Source organism: Lissotriton vulgaris, chromosome 6 (assembly GCF_964263255.1).
Source record: "Lissotriton vulgaris chromosome 6, aLisVul1.2, whole genome shotgun sequence".
Classification (NCBI taxonomy): domain Eukaryota; kingdom Metazoa; phylum Chordata; class Amphibia; order Caudata; family Salamandridae; genus Lissotriton; species Lissotriton vulgaris.
Window position 1 is genome coordinate 1,484,016,675 of NC_141694.1, and position 17,635 is coordinate 1,484,034,309.

A 17,635-nucleotide genomic window follows, 5' to 3' on the forward strand; every position below is an offset into this window, starting at 1 on the left:
CTTGTAGTTAGGAATTTTGAATTGATGTCATGAATAAAATATTTTCTGAATTCAACGAAATAGCTGCTTATCGGATTTAACTTGTTAATGTATTCATTTCGATCAGCTATCCTCGGACCTCACAGGCTTTGTTAGTCTAGAAGAAAAAAACTTTTGGTTGCATTTTACAAAACAAACTTTCCACAAAATCAGCACAATTTCGTTCTCTCAGTGTGAACTCTGTGTGCCAGATCTGGGGAACTTCTATAAAGCACTTTTTTCAGTTTTCCTTCCTGAATTTGCCTTATATAGAGTTACATGATGGGAATCGCTTTTATGGAGCGCTTTACAAGTGACCTCTCCTGAGAGAACTTTGGATAGCAATTCAGAGAGTAAAAAAAAAGTATCTAAAAGGTTGGCTCGGACTGGGTAGGATAAACTAAAGATGGTAAATTATATCGTGTTTGGAACCTTAGCCATGGATACCGTGTTGAAATCTCCCTCATATAAACATAACACGGGTGTGATTTATTTCTAGATTATTCTATGAATGCAAATGTGTATATTTGCCTTAAATTGTGTGCCAGGTGACAGCATTCGCAACATTTTCGGCATTTCATTCGTCTTTTTTATTTGTACCTATGTGGTAGAAGATCTGTTTCAAGTGTAACTCGAGTTTATGAATATTTTAGTTGTTGAATTAATTTTGTTTTTAGAATGCATGGTCGGACAGCTCGGGAGCACGGAGGTAGTAACTTGACCTTTTTTGCTGTGGCGGCAATAAATACATTTCCTACAGCAAAAAGAGATGAATAGACGATCGCACATGCCTAAGGCTGAAAGGCAATCTTTCTGTCCCGGACAGGTCGGATTAATTATTCAGGGATAACCCCTCCGAGCGGATAAAGAGCTATTGTAACATTATAATAATCCTTTTGAAGGTGGCTTAAATACATTCTGAGGCCTGCGCTGAGTCACCGAACTTGTTGAGTTACCGCGTTGATGTCGGGCCTTTCTGTAACTGTCAAAGGTGACAAGAATGTGACCTTCTGTCTATTTACCAAGAGACTAGGCCAAGGCAGTTGAAGAAAAAAAAATGCAACTGGAAGACGACATTTTAAAGAGTCTTTAAAAGATTAAATAGCTTGCACAGGCGCAAAAAGTATGCAAACAAGCCACTCGCATATAAAGGAAAGGCTCACCGATTTAATATGTTGGGTTAACATACAAAATGGGGTACTGACATTCTTCTGAATGGAAATGTTATTTTTTTTATGTATAGCCCGCAACATTCATCCCCAAAGGGTTATCAGGCACTTAAAAGCTCCCTACTTTTCCCTACAAATGTGAGAACAAAAAAGGAAATAAGATCCTAAAAGAAAACATTAACCTCTGAAAAGTTAGTCATTTTTTTCTGAACCAGAGATGGTTTCCAGTAAGATGGAGATTTAGGGATAAAGCATACCAGAAAGACGTAGCCAGGTGGGAAAACAAGTGTCCGCCAGGTATAACTTTTTTTATCGGCTTGATGTTGGCAAGAGCCAGGTTCCCTGACCTCAAATCCATTCCCCTCTGGCCTCCAGAATTACAGGCCCAGTGTTGTAAATTGCCCTATGAGCATGGCAAAGAAGCTTAAAACTGTCTCTTTCTCTCATAGGCAGCCAATATAGGTCTGCCAGGCAGGCTGAGGCAGAGCTGAATCTGTTCATGGTGCAAACCAGCCCAGCCGGGCGTTTTGAATCACCTGGAGTTTAGTAAATAGATGATCTGCCATAACCACATACAAGGCATTGCATAGTCCAGTCTGCTAGTTATAAGTGCGTGGACTATCGCTATTGGCTATGCAACTGGTATCCCAGTGAACAGTCCTCTCAGGAGTTTGAGGATCACTAAACATGTGCTGTAGGCGACCCTCACTTGTTCCTGCATGGAAAGTGAGCTGTCAATGATGAAGCTGACATTTTTTGCTGATGTTTTAGGGTTAGGCATTGCTACCAGTGAGGTAGGCCACCAAGAGGAGTCCCAGATCAGTCAAATCTTGGATTTCTCAGCATTAAGTTTCAAAACAGATATCTTAAGGATTTTGGGGGCCCTGGGCCAAATATATTTTAGGGGCCCATGTTCTGAACAGCTTTATATATATGATCACATTTCAACTTTTTCACACCCTCTTTGGCCTGGTGACCTACACTGCACAGGCAGACCGGTCCAAATTCTATATATGTTTACATCTAATATTCAGGGATAGTAAGGCATGTTTCCACAATTGTAACACAGCAGCAGCTCACTAATATATTGCAAATAATTTCTGCGTCCGAGGTCCTCCTATGATCTAAAAGGAACATTTTTCATGGATGCTACATGGTGTTGAAAAACAAACACTGTTTCTGTGTAAAATATCTGTAATAAACTCCCACACATCACTCGTATTAAAAACACATTAAAGGAAAATAATATTTTAAACCATCTATGTTTAAGACTCATTCAAGCTCATAAGGGCAGGGCTGTGTTGATCTCTCAGGCCCCCCCTGAAAAACTGGGGCCCTGGGCCAGAGCCTACTTTGCCCAGTACTAGCAGTGATCTGACATCCAGCTTGCTTCTTCCGAGAGACATGTGCTTAATTTGTCTCTGGTTTCATCATGTTCCTCCCAAATTAATAGGACAAGCTGGGTGTCATCGGCATACAAGCATAACCCGAAACCCCATGTCTTTACAATGTTAGCTAAGGAGGAAACATAGATATTGAAAAGGACTGCTCTCAAAGAGGAGCCTTGAGGTACTACGCATTTGGATATGTGAGAGCGAGATCTAAACGTGCTAAGCTGCACTGTTTGCATTCTGTTCTTTCAGGCTGTTCCCACTCATATTTTGAAATTAAGCAATTCAGCAGAGACCATGTTCTCTCTTTCACAAACACACACATATATCTCCTGACTCAACTACCCTACATGGCGGAGTGTGCTGCCCATGTGGGCAAGCACTTCAGTGCCTCATATATCGGTAGTAAGCGCTATATAAATACTGCAACACAATACACACACACAAACACACCCAACCCCTACGTATGCCCCACTCGCCCATTCATACGTTTGCCATTTATTGACCAAGTAAAACCAAAATTGGAATAACCAGTTTTAAAAACTCAAGCCTCAAGAGTGGAATGTTCAAATGTTTCAAAAACTATAGGGGGGTGTTACTTTTAAAATTCATACTTATTTTTCTACACAAAAACTTTGGTAGCAGAAGCCTTTCTGTCATAAGGTGCCATTTCTTAGTTTGGGTAATTTTCATTTTACAAATCCACATTTGTATAAAGTGCAAACTTATCACCTCTAAGGGTATCCAGGTGCTGAAGGAATGTCAGGGAGATTACAGGGTATATTCACAAGAACGTGTGCTAAACATCACCCAAAAATGCTAACGCACCTTTACACATCGCAGGAAAATAACCCTGTGTTAACGTGGAATTCACAAAAAGGCGGTACCTTGCGATAGTCTGCCGAAACCGTGGCCAATGTCCGTGATACAACCACCTCAACGGAGATAAAAACACAAACCTCAACGCGAAAAACATGCGATGGGCCGAAGCGTGATGAAAAAATCAGCAATAAGGAGCGCCAGGCCTGCAGTACACAAATGGCGCGCGGGAAAAATCACTATAAAAGTAGAAACAACATCCAAACACAAACTGACCAACACCCAAGCACCATGGAGGCGTCCGGAGCAGGATCAGAGGATGAGCGCAACCCCACAAGCACCCCGGACGACAAGCCTGGGACCTCGGGACCGGGAAAGGCAAGGACAAGAAGAAGAGGAAGACGAAGTTCAGTCCGCAGGAAAACAGGATCCTGATTACGAAGAGGATGGAACACCATCAACAGCTGTTCGTCATCTCCAATGTGTCATTGGGAACCAAAAATGGGATATGGTGGAACATCGTGGACAAGGTGAATGCCGTCGGAGAGCACAAGAGGTCAATGAACGAGGCCAAGAGGCGATGGATTGACCTCAAGTGAAAGACCAAGGAGAAACTCGCAGCCAACCATAAGACAGCAATGCAGACTGGAGGTGGGAGCCCAGCGCCACAGCTCATGCTGGATGACATGGAGGTCCTGATGTCGACAGTCATCAGTGTGGAGACTGTGGCCGGAGTCGGGGGAGCGGACACTGCTCGACAGGACACAACACAACCGCAATAGGATGAGTGACCACCAGGTACTGGGGGGATGGGTGGAGAGGGCCACAATTGCACACATGCACAATCAAGCACAGCACAGTGCACACCCACAATAACTCTGGGTCATCGCCCTGATCTACACACTGTCACAATGTACAATGCCATGCTGTCTGAATGTCAACATGTACCATGCGGCTACATACATGTGGACACATTGTAATACACCATCTCCCCTTCACATTGCAGAGGCACCATCAACACCTCCTGCACAGCAGTCCCAGCCACTCTTCTCTGATGACGAGGAGGACACCGCCAGCATCGACACCCAAGCCCTCCAACACATCATGGACATCATCCGCAACTCACCTCCAGGATCAGGGCTGCCCAGCTGTATCGAGGAGACCACGCCCACTACTCAAAGCACCTAGCAGGAGGCACCCACAGCCCCCGCAGTCTCCCAAGACCCCCAGGAACAAACTATGGCCTTTCAACGCCTTGTGCTGGAGGGCCAGAGGGAGACGGCTGTGCAGGTGCGGGTGGGGTTTGGTCTCATGGCTACCAAACTGGACGCCATCCATGGGTGTCTAGATCCCATCAGGGACCAGCTCCAGTCCCTAACGGACACCCACGGCCCACTCCATAGTCTCCAATGAGCCCTGATTGACATTGCTGGAGTCATGACGCAGAGAGAAGAGCACCTGTCCGCTCAGACTGGATCCAGCGATTCCAGCCGTGAGCTGGCACACATGCGGAGGCTCATGCAGGACATGGTGCGGATTGAGGCAGAAAGGATGGCAGCCACCGCTGCACATCAGCGAAATGTAGCTGGGATCTACCATGCCCTGCAGATCCTCATCATGGCATTGCAGCCACAAGGTGTGGCGCTGATGAATGCTGCTGCCCCCACACCATTCACATCTCTGCCCCCAAGTGTGTCAGTGCCTCACAGTGCGGCAGGCATATCCACACCAGCACCTGATGGGTCACTGCCACACAGTGTGGCCGACAACTGATGTGTCAGTGGCACACAGTGCCACAGCCGGTCCTGCAACACCCACAGGTGGGGCAGAGCACACATACGAGGAAGAGGATGTGGATGGGATTGTTGTCAGAAGGAGGCACTAGCATTAATTTTCGCTACCTGGCCTGTTTGTACTTGGTGCCGCACATGGCCTCATGACCTCCCACTGACTCCCGATGGACTCCGCTGCACTTGTTTTGGTCCACGACATGGACTGCCATATCCTGTTTGATGACCAATGACACGGCGACTAGACTGCTGACTGTACCCTTGCTCTTCCGCAGTACCTGTCTTCTGGGATGGATTTGGCTGGCCCTCCAGAGGCCTATATTGTGTGGTGTGCTTGGCATGGCCCTGTACCGCTCCAGCTGTAAAACTCCACTGGATGTGCAATAAACATCCAGTAACACACTGCTGTTTCATGTCTTTCATCATTCATGTATGAATGTGTGGATGGAAGTAGGGACAGTGATTTCCCTTATGTCAATGATGTTCATCTAGTGGGATGCCAGGCGCCATGTGCTACATTGCCTATTGTGCTCCGGGTGTCGTGGACACTACAATAGGGTAACACACATTAGTCACTTTCTTGTCCGGACATGGACTGAACCACGCCCAGAGCCCCCGAGTCATTGGTGCAAGCCCTGCGCTGGTCCAGCGTACGCCAGGCCAGACCATGCCGCTTACGCTCCGAGGGGGAGCCCACATAGCTAACTGTTGCAGGCGTACTCGCTGGTGGTGTACAGGTCACTGGTCTAGTTGTCAGCATGTCACGGCCACTCCATGAGGGCAGGTCTGTACACACACCACACCCATCCGGCACAGGGGTCACAGGCCATGTGGTGACTAGATGGTGGTGACTAGATGACGGATGCTCCATGGTGCTCAGTCATAAAGGGCCCATGAGTTGCTGCGCACAGGGTTGGTGGCACCCGTGGCCTTGCGTCCGTCACATGCCTACCACCACGTGGTGCTGACCTGCGTTGCACTGGGTTAGTGGCACCCGAGGCCTGGCGGCAGACACAGGCCTACCACCACGTGGTGCTGACTGACGTTGCACAGAGTTAGTGGCACCTGAGGCCTTGCGGCCAACACGTGCCTACTACCATGTGGCGCTGACCGGCTTTGCACAGGGCTAGTGGCACACGTAATTGCTGAGAGGGTGTGCAGCCTGCGATGATGACGTGTGCACTTATGTGGTCTCCGCCATTGGTGGCTCAGAACTCAGCATCATGTGTGGGTCCTGCTGGGCCATGGGGTGGGCCCGCATGATGTGGACTATGCCATGGTGGCGTGACTGGGGCCTGGAGCTTGCACGGGCACGTGGTGTGCCTACTGATGGACACACCAGTGCCAACAGGTGAAAAGTGGAGCCTGTGTGCTCAGGGGCGGCGGTGTCTCCCCCTCTCCCTTCCTTTCCTTCTTTCTCTCACTCTCTCTCCCTTCCCTCTCTCTCTCACTCTCTCTCTCCCTTCCTTCTCTCTCTCACTTACTCTCCCTTCCTTTCCCTCTCTCTCTCACTCTCTCTCCCTCACTCTCTCTCTCACTCTCTCACTCTCTCTCCCTTCCTTTCCCTCTCTCGCTCCCTTCCCTCTCTCTCTCTATCCCTTCCTTTCCTTCCCTCTCTTTTTTTCTCTGGCTCACTTTCCTTCTCTGTGTCTCGCTCCTTTGATGTGCGCATGACACACGTCCTGATATTGTGCTTTATTTTCCAGGCTGTGACGTCGAGATTGTCCCTGACGGACCCGACAGGAGTCTTCCGCATTGGTGTTTTGTGTTGTGTTTCAATAACGTTTTTGGTTGTTACTTCAGTGCTGTGTGACTGTTTCTGGGTCTTCTGGCCACACGTGTGTATTTATTTTGGCACTGTGCATCATCATGCGTTTGATGTGGCTCTGGTGTCGTGCACAGTATGTGTTTGTCCAGGGGGGGCTGGGGTTGGTGGCAGGGAATGTTGTGGCCCTCATCAGTACTTGAAATCATTTTTTACCACCCATGTTAAAGGAATTGCAGCTCACATTCAAAACACTGCCACTAATGTTTATATTTGTAGTTTCACACTTAAAAATTACCTGAACAGTCTGCTTGCCTAAAAATGTACCTGAAATGCACCCTCATTCGAAATTTACCCAAACGGTACCTCTTGTGGTAACATTTCTCCCCAAATGTCCATGATGTGGTGTAATGACGTAATCTGCAATTTTGAGAACATTTTGTTCCACATAATTACCAAAATTACGCCATTTATGCCATCTAATAAAAAAAAAAATTCCCAGGCTGTTGTGTACTCCGTGCACGAGTCAGAGAATGCACGAGGAAATACTCGCGCCGGGCATGCACTCGCGCTGACTCGTGCACGGAGTACACAACACAGGCCTACTGCTATTTTCATATGTTCTTTCGAGACTGCTCTCCAGACACAGCCTTTGTGTAGAGTCATACTTCTCAGAGCAATGTAGTGTCCAGCCAGGAGCACCAACAACAGAGCCACAAATAGTGTGAACTTACTGCACCTGGCTGTCATCAGCCACACTGAATTGTGATCCGGGGAATAACAAAAGGCAGGCCTCTCCTAAGGGATCCCTTCCACCTTGAACAACAGAGACTACAGTCTCACCCTTCATCCCGACCATCAAAATAATGGCATTGCTACGGAAAGATTAACCTGCAGCTCTTCTCAGCAAAAGGCCAAACTAAATTTCTAAAGGAGGCTTTTCTCTTAGTCATCACTCCAGTGTCTATGTCACCTCCCTTCAGTTTCAGGAATGCCAGCAATACTTTTGCACTCTCTGGAAAACCTACCTCACATCTTGCGCATGGGAACAGGCCAGGGACTTCCAAAACAGCACACAAAGGCCTCCATTTGTCTGGCTCCCTCATACACACAAATCACATTCCATACACACCACATACACAAATGTGCACAACATCCACTTTGAATGTCAACTCTATGATCTGGGTTAGTGCGTAGAAGCAGAGCTTTACAGGAGTGGGCCAGTGGGCCTCAATCCCAGGGACAAAGATAAGAAAGTATGGTCACAACTATGAATTCTCAAAACATGATGTGCCAATCTCACTCTCACGACAGAGACAGCGGTTCAGTAGCTATGCAACGAGGGAAGTTCAAGTTCAAGTTCAAGAATTTATATAGCGCACTACTCACCCAGAGGGTCTCAAGGCGCTTGGGGATGGGGTTCATTATTTATCGAATAGCCAGGTTTTAAGTTCTTTTCTGAAGGAGATGTGGTTCTGTGTAAGGCGGAGGTGAATGGGGAGTGAGTTTCAGGTCTTGGCAGCCAAGTAGGAGAAGGATCTACCTCCCATGGTGGATCTTTGGATGCGCGGAATTGCAGCGAGGCCTTGATCGGAGGATCTTAATTGGCGGGTGGGTGTGTAGAAGGATAGTCGAGTGTTGAGGCATTCGGGCCCTAGCTTGTAGAGGGCCTTGTGTGCGTGGGTGAGGAGACAGAATGTTATTCTCTTGTTGACAGGGAGCCAGTGGAGGTCTTTTAGGTGGCCGGTAATGTGATTTTGGGGAGGGATGTCCAAAATGAGTCTCACTGATGCGTTTTGGATACGTTGGAGTTTTTTCAATAATTTGGCTCTAATTCCGGCGTAGAGGGTGTTTCCGTAGTCCAGTCGACTCGTGACTAGTGCGTGGGTGACAGTTTTTCTTGTCTCGGAGGGGATCCAACGGAAGATTTTTTTGAGCATACGAAGTACGTTGAAGCAGGAGGATGAGACGGCGTTGACTTGTCTGGTCATCGAGAGTGAGGAATCTAGGATGAAGCCCAGGTTGCGTGCGTGATCTGTGGGTGTGGGTGCTGTGCCCAGAGCCGAAGGCCACCATGAGTTATGCTGACGACACACAATTAGTGGTATCCCTGTCCCATCCTAAACAACAGAAAGCCGATCTCTTCAACTGCCTTACGCAGGTCCATTGTTGGATGAACAGATCGGCCCTAAAACTGAATGGGACAAAAACCGAGGTCCTTATACTTGGTCCGAAAGGAACCTCACTCCCCACGGACAGCTGGCCAACTTGTCTGGGCCCTCCCCCTGACCCTAAGCCAGAAGTGAAAAGTCTGGGTGTGTGGATCGATTCTGATCTCACTTTCGCTTCGCAGGCAAAGAAGGTGGCAGGGACTTGCTTTGGTCTCTTAAAATCTCTGAGGAAAGTCCTGCCCCTTCTCCCCCCCAAATCCCAAAAACTATTAATCCAAGGTCTCATAATATCGAGACTGGATTATAGTAATGTGATTTATCTGGGTGCTCCCGAAGCGACCCTTACTAAACTGCAGAGAATCCAGAACACCGCCGCCCGGATCATCACAAACACCCCGGCCAGATCGTCCGCTAAACCAGCCCTCAAACTCCTTCATTGGCTCCCCATCAGAGAGAGAGTCAAATTTAAGGCCCTGTGTCTTGTTCACAAAACACTGCATAACCAAGGCCCCCCAGTCCTCAGCAAATTCATTACCCCCTACATATCTTCTAGATCCCTTCGGTCCAATGCAGAAAACCTTGTCAATATCCCCAGATTCAGGAAAACCCGATCAGGAGGAAGACGCTTCTCGGTACAAGCCGCTCGCCTTTGGAATTCACTCCCTCATGACCTGCGACTTGAGCCACAATACCTGCGCTTCAGGAAGCTGCTAAAAACACATCTCTTCCCATAACCTGTGTTTTTTTGCTCTTTTATCCTTTCATCCTTCCCCGCTCCTGCTTCTCCCGCTCCTCAGATCTGGTTAATTAGGGTTCTTTAGCGCTGGGATACCTCCGGGTGACTATCGCGCTCTATAAAAATAAATAATAATAATAATAATAATAATGAGTCGTCCCAGGCAGAGGGGGATGATCCTAGGATGAGCACCTTCGTTTTGTCTGAGTTAAGTTTTAGGCGGCTGGTTTTCATCCATTCGGCAACTTCTTTCATACCTTCGTGAAGATTGGTTTTGGCGGACTTAGGGTCTTTGGTGAGGGAAAGGATCAGCTGGGTGTCGTCAGCGTAGGAGATGATGTTAAGGTTGTGTTGACGCGCGATGGATGCGAGTGGACTCATGTAAACGTTGAAGAGGGTGGGACTGAGTGATGATCCTTGTGGTACACCGCAAATGACTTTGGTAGCCTCTGATTTGAATGGGGGAAGTCGTACTCTCTGGGTTCTTCCGGCGAGGAAGGAGAAGATCCAGTCCAATGCTTTTCCTTGTATTCCGATATTGTTGAGGCGTTGTATGAGGGTGCTATGACAGCCTGTGTCGAAGGCGGTGGAGAGGTCGAGTAGAATGAGGGCCACTGTTTCTCCGTTGTCCAGTAGTGTTCGGATGTCGTCTGTGGCTGCGATAAGGGCGGTTTCGGTGCTGTGTTTGGCTCGAAAGCTGTTCTGTGAGGGATCGAGGGAGTTGTTGGCTTCGAGGAAGGGGGCGAGTTGGCTATTGACGGCTTTCTCGATGACTTTTGCCGGGAAAGGGGGGAGGGATATTGAGCGGTAGTTTTTGAGTTCAGAGGGGTCTGCTGTGGGTTTCTCCAGGAGGGCGCTGACTTCGGCATGTTTCCAGCTTTCTGGGAAGGTAGCAGAGTTGAAGGAAAAGTTGATAACATCACGGAGGTGGGGAGCGATGATGGAGTCTGCTTTGTTGAAGATGTGGTGGGGACATGGGTCGGTTGGTGAGCCAGAGTGGATGGAATTCATAAGGCGGATGGTGTCTTCGGTGGTGATTGGGTTCCAGGCGTTGAGATTGTTGGAGGGCGGTATAGGTTCTGAGGGGGGTGGGTAGGATTGTTCGTTGGTATTGTTTTCGAAGCTGTTATGTATGTCAGCAATTTTGTTGTAGAAGAAGGAGGCTAACGAATCGCAGAGGTCTTGGGAGGGGGTGATGTCGTTTGAGGCTGCGGTGGGGTTGGTAAATTCTTTGACGATATTGAATAGTTCCTTGCTGTTATAGGCATTGTTGTCGAGTCGATTCTTGAAAGCTGATTTCTTGGTGGATCGAATCAGCTGGTGGTGTTTGCGGGTGGCTGCCTTGAAGGTGGTCATGTTGTCGGTGGTTGGGTTTTTTCTCCATGTTTTCTCGAGAGTACGGCAAAGTTTCTTGGATTTTTTAAGGTCATCGTTGAACCAGGGGGCCTTTTTGCTGTCTTGTTTGGTGTGATGGTTTTTCAGGGGTGCTAATTCGTCAGCGCTGTGAGTGATCCATTGTTTGAATTTGATGGCAGCTTGGTTAGGGTCAGATGAGAGGGCGGGTGGGTTTTGGTTGAGCGATGTGAGGAGTTGGTCGGTGGTGATTTTGTTCCATTTTCTTCGGGGAATAGGTTGTGGGTCGAGGTGGTTTTGTAGCTGAAGTGAACACAACTGTGGTCCGTCCAATGGAGAGCTGTGGTGCGATCGAAGGAGATGTGTTTGCTGGAAGTGAAGATTGGGTCTAGCGTATGTCTGGCTATGTGGGTGGGGGTGTCGACAAGTTGTTTGAGTCCGAGATTGGCTAGGTTATCCAGTAGGGTGGTGGTGTTGCTGTCGTTATTCTTTTCCATGTGGAAGTTGAGGTCTCCTAGTAGGATGTAGTTCTCGGAGGCGAGGGCATGTGGACTGATGAAGTCAGTGATGTCCTCCCTGTGGTTCTGGGGTCAGTGTGGACCTGGAAGTGGAGGTGTTTGCGGTGGAAAGGTTAGCGTCGGAGCTGGTCGTGATTTTGACGGTGTTTTTATGGACGATGGCGATGCCTCCTCCTGTTTGGACGGGGGGGTCTTTACGGATGATCTTGTAATTGTCCGGGATGGCTATGGCGATGTCGGGTGTTGATGATGCATTCATCCATGTTTCAGTGAGGAAGGCGACGTCTGGTGATATAACGTCAAGTAGATCCCAGAGTTCGGTGGCGTGTCTGTGGACCGAGCGGGTGTTCAGCAGGATGCACTTCAGGTGGTTAGGGTCGGACCTGTGTGTACTCTACCTACACTCTGACAGGCTTCGGTGAAGTTCAGAAGGCAGCATAGATTGGTTGTGTTGTCTTCAACAGTATTTGTCCACAATGGGAATCCTCCCTGCTTTATTGAAGATTAGATCTTTTTCCATCCATTCATGGATTTTGCACAGGATTATGCTTTAAAACATTTTTTGGTTGATGTCAGTCACACCGATTTGCCTGTATGAGTGGGGTGAATTAGAGGATAGTTTTTGTAGCACGCTACAAAAAGGCTAGAGTGCAATGAGTTTGGAAATTCGTTTTCTAACTCAACGGTGCAGAACGGTGAACGAATACAGCTTCTACCCCCTCTGAGCATTAATGAAAGTCTTTGGTGATGATGTGTTTGGACTAGGTCCTTTTCAAGACTTTAGTGTTTTTGTGGCTGCTTTCAGAAGACAGGAGTGAGCTATCCTTCTGCTGTCTTTGCCCTGTTAGGTGGTTTCTCTTTGCCACATCTGGCAATGGGTGTTCTTTCCAGCCCTTGTTACAACATGCGTGAAATTGGACTTTACTGGGTCATGAGGTATTAAATATAGGCAAAGAATTTGTTCGACTCCTCTCTGGATTTCATGTTCATGGGTTTGACTTTGCTACCAGTTCTTTCTGCTGTTAGTGTCTAGAATGTGTTTGTATTTGTGTCATTCACAACCTGCTCGAGTTGGGACCACTTCTGTTCCCTGTATGACGTTTTTAATTCTGTACCACGTTTTTGTATTGATAACGGTTTTGTTTGTTGACATGAAGGTGCGCATTGCTCCTCTGTGGGCCATGCAGGCTTACTGTGTTTGTTCCAGAAACATCTGTGAAACAAGAGTGGTCTGGTTTGACACCCATGGCTTGAGCTCTGTTACCAGGCCTTCATATAGTTTTTTGATGTTTGGGGAGCTTCCTGAGGTATGATCCTCTGCTTATGTGGATAATTGGAATTTTGTTGGGTGGCAATTTTAGGTTCTCCGAAGCCTTTCACTAGTTCAGCTGTTACAAGCTATCTATCCCTAACTGGCTTGATTATTTATCTCTAATCAGGTGGTGCTGATACCAGGGCATTCCACAAGCTCCTTCTGTAATGAGATGTTGAGCTTAAAGCTGAGAGAGTCTTATGGTCACTCTTGGCACACCAATGCATTAATGGCCAGTAATGGATTCATGTGAGGATATGATTAATTATGGAATTTGGATTTCAGACCTGTGTGTTGGAACACTTTGTCACTGTGTTCTGAAGCATTTGAAGCAGAGATTAGGCCGTTTCCTTCTACGAATGGTAAGAGAAACCTCCCCCTCATACTTGTGTTGAAGAAGCCATGGCATATAGTTGGGATGCCAAGGTGGCCCTTCTTCCACGACTTCCTTCCTTACACTGCCCAGGTGTGCAATAATTGGGTGCTGTTCATTTTAATGTATTTTTACCATTTCCCAAGAACAAGCATCTCCACGGGCATTCGCACTAACACCAGAGAGTCTGCTACAGATCAAGGACTGATCAGGCCTTGGCTTGGAACAGCCTTGGCATTCAAGTATGAGGGTTCGGCAGGTTATCTCTAGTGGTAGATGATCTAGGTTCTGCTAATTGGCGCTAGGCAATGTAGAAAGGTACTTATCCACCATATATTATGATGCTCACGTCTTCATTCTATGTACATTGTTTGTTATCGCTATTCCCATTCTTCTCTGGGTTATTTCAAGCCAACGGTTTGCGTGTATTAGGTGCAAAGTCAGCGAATAATCAAAACCTCTATTAAACCTACCTACCTGTATCTTTCTGTGCATGCATCAACGTTTTGGTTGGGCTACGGTGAGTTCACCCAAACCTATTGGTCTCTAGCAGGACTGTTCATCCATCTTAAAATGGACCACCTATCAGACAAAATAGGAGGAGGGGGTCCTGGGACATCTGCCCATTTTCTCCGCTCTGAGCAGCAGACAAGTACAACTTCGATGCCTGGAGGCCAAGAGAAATCTACCAGGTGTAATCACAAACCTCGGCGTGCAACTGTATGCTGTCAATGTCAGAATTTGTCTCCACTGAAAACAACTATGCTTTGGTACTGCTGCCAGCATAAAGCAGGTCACCCAGCTTTCCTGTCTTTGGGGCCTCATGAGCTCATTTCTGGGTAGGAGAAAAAACACCTCTTGGAATCAATGCCATTGCCAGGGTGCCATGGGCCTAGTACAAGTCCCTCATCAAGTGGTTTGGCAGTAAAAAACAGTGATAATTGTGGTGCATTATGCACGCCTTCCATTAAACACTAAGCAAACTCCAACAACATAACTATCCCTGTAACTTGTCTTCCTCTGACAATGTGATGGGCAGAATTTGCAAATTATTGAGGCACTGTCCTTTCATCGGATACATCTTGTGCACACCTGATCCATGAAGCAAAATAGATTATTTTGCATTTATGAACTCAGAGACTTGTTGACAATTATTTGCCAGCCTATAAAGCTTTCAGTCAAAGGGACTAGCGGCCACATGCATCATTGTTGCCGTTTGCGATTCCTAAATTGCGAAAAGTAAGGAATCGCAATTTAGAAATCGCAAACGGCAATGCATGAAAAATTCGCATGTTTTATTGCGATTCGGTATTTTTCCTTAATTGCGATTCACAATTTGCGAATCGCAATTAAGGAAACCCTTCCCATTGATTCCTATGGGCCAAAAGGCCCATAGGAATGAATGGGAAGGCATTCACATTTTGCGAATTTTATTTTGCGAATCGCAAAATGTGAATGCAATTTCAAGGGTGCGGGGGGGGGTCCAAAGAACCCCTCCCTGGACCCCTGAAATTTAACTTTAAGTGCAAATTACACACACACATGACCCAAGGACATGTGTGTGTGTAAATTAAAACTTTCAAATATGCAACTAGTGCATGTTTGAAAGTTTTCGGTAAATTAGCATGAAGTTCAACTTCATGCTAATTTACCCCTTCTAAATTGTGAATTCGCAATTTAAAAATAATCATGCATTGCATTTAAAAAATCTCAAATTGCGATTTCTTAAATGCAATCACAATTTTAGAAATGGCAACATGGTTGCGATTCCTAAAATTGCGAAAAGCATGATGCATCCAAAATTTGAGAATTGCATTCGCAAATGGCCGAAAATTGCGATCAGCATCGTTTGCAAATGCAATTCTCAATGATGCATGTGGGCATAGGCTTCTACTAAATTATTTTCAATTAGTACCAAATGTTAGTCGCACAAAAAAGAAAGTGTTCACCGGAATGGGTTGTATGTCAGAATACTGTGAACAGACATATCCTCTGACAGAAATAGGGTATTCTAAATATAGTTTACACAAATATCATGCCTTTGGGTTTACATTTTCAATTATTAACTCCAAATGATGGGGCATATTATTTTAAAGGATATGTAGGATATAAAATGTTTGTCACACAACATTTTGGCCAAGATATTCTAGTGTCAGACAGCTTTCGTGTGCACCTTACTTGTTGCCCCTGGGCCCTGCAAATCTATTACGAATGCTATGCTGTAATCCTAGAAGGCAACGTAGAGTGAAATAATGCAATTAGCCCTTGGGAAAACCAGAGGTCCCTGAAGAAAATGTACTAGCTGCCTTTGGGCTGAGTGTGGACCCACGGTCCAGTGTCCAGGCAAGTTAGCTGGAGGAATGTTTTGCATGAGGTGCGGGAGAAGAGTGTGCCCCCTTCACAGGCACAGTATGTATACTAGGCATACCACAGCTGTAAGTGTTTAATGCCTGATACAAACCCTTGCCTACATCTCCTGCTTGTCTCCACCCAGACATGAAGTGCCAGTGGCACACCTGGTAGATTGGCATGACTCCATCTACCACACTGCAGGGTGGACAGGAAGCACCAGTGGTACAAATGGGCACTGAGTTACTCCATTCCATAGCACATGTGACTGATCATTATTTGGAGTGTGTCCTATTTGGTTGCATGAACTGAGTAATATGCATGAATTCCTACTTTACAGTACGTCAGTGCTTTCTGTGGGGCTCTGCTATTACCACCCCCCTCTCAACCAGCTGCTCACCCCACTCACCCTACCAGGGGTACTTAAAAGCCAAGGGTCATCGTCTTCTATTTCAGGCCCTCGCTGACAATCCTCAATCCTTAAATCTGCATCATTCCTATTCCCGCCCGAGGAGAAGAGAGCCTGAGAATGATTGCAGCACATTTCTCACATACATTTCAGTTGTTTTAAAGCACTGGTTGGGGTTGGCTTTAGTAATAAGAATGTATATCCGCCTAAATGAACCCATTTTAGCAATATTAGGATTAGATAATGAAAGACTGAGGAAATAAACATAGCATTCTAACTTACACTGTGCACTTTACATTCAGCTCTTTGAGGACAGTTCATGAGTCGCTGTTCTATATTAGGATTGTCATTTATGAACTCCTATAACATAAGGTTCTCTGTGACAAAAGAAGTAACCCACTGAGTTATCCACATAAAATGCAGTTCTGTGATCTGCATAGTAGTTTTTGCAGCATTCACTTTAACCCTCAGCGCTACTTTATGATGAGAAAAACTGCCACTAGATAAAACTCAGATCTTTCTCCAGCAGGAGCGAATGTCTGGCAGAATATCAACGGACAGAAAATCGGCCTACAAAAATATCGAAAAAATATATAGTTGGCAAAAATATCGATGTTAAAAATATTGTTTTTTAAAAAGTTTTAATAATAATGTAAAATTAAGTAAATAATACATACAATTAAAAGAAATATAGTTAAAAATATTAAAACATATTTAAAAATAATAACCAATACATATTGGGGCCTATTCCGATTCGGTAAAATCCCTTTACAAATAGCTGTACGGAACATATTTCCTGTATGAATCGTACCCGTAAACGTCCCGGTACGGACGATAAAGTACGATTCGGTTCCAATGCAGATCTCCGTACGAATCGTACTTAAACCGTACGACTAAAAAATGCGTGTGATTCGTATCCGGAACACGCAGTACACAGCGTCCGTATGTAATTAAGCAGCAGTTTCCGGCCCAGCAAGTATGATTCGTCTCTGCGACACTCCGTACAACTTTTTTTCTACAGGAGCTCAAAACGTCCGGAAAAGCAGAGTCTGACCTGTATAGCACCATTGAAATTGTAATACGAGCCACACACACGCCATGAATGCCGGGGTACGGTGCGTTACACACGCTCGCATATGACTCCATCACAATAGTGATACGAGACGCACACAAGCCATGAATGCTGGGGTACGGGGTTCACGTGCGCGTCGTTCAGTGATTAAATTACTTCCCACCCTATTCCCCTATAAACCCACAACACGCTACGGTACTAAAACGCAAAATGTACTTTATTCTTTTTTACTAATTTCTAAAAAATATATATATATATTTAAAAAACAGTACAATACTTAACAAAAAATATGGAACACAAGCATATAAAATACATACTAAAATACATAACACTAATATAAATATCGATATTATTAACATCGATAATTTACCTATCGATATTACTAACATC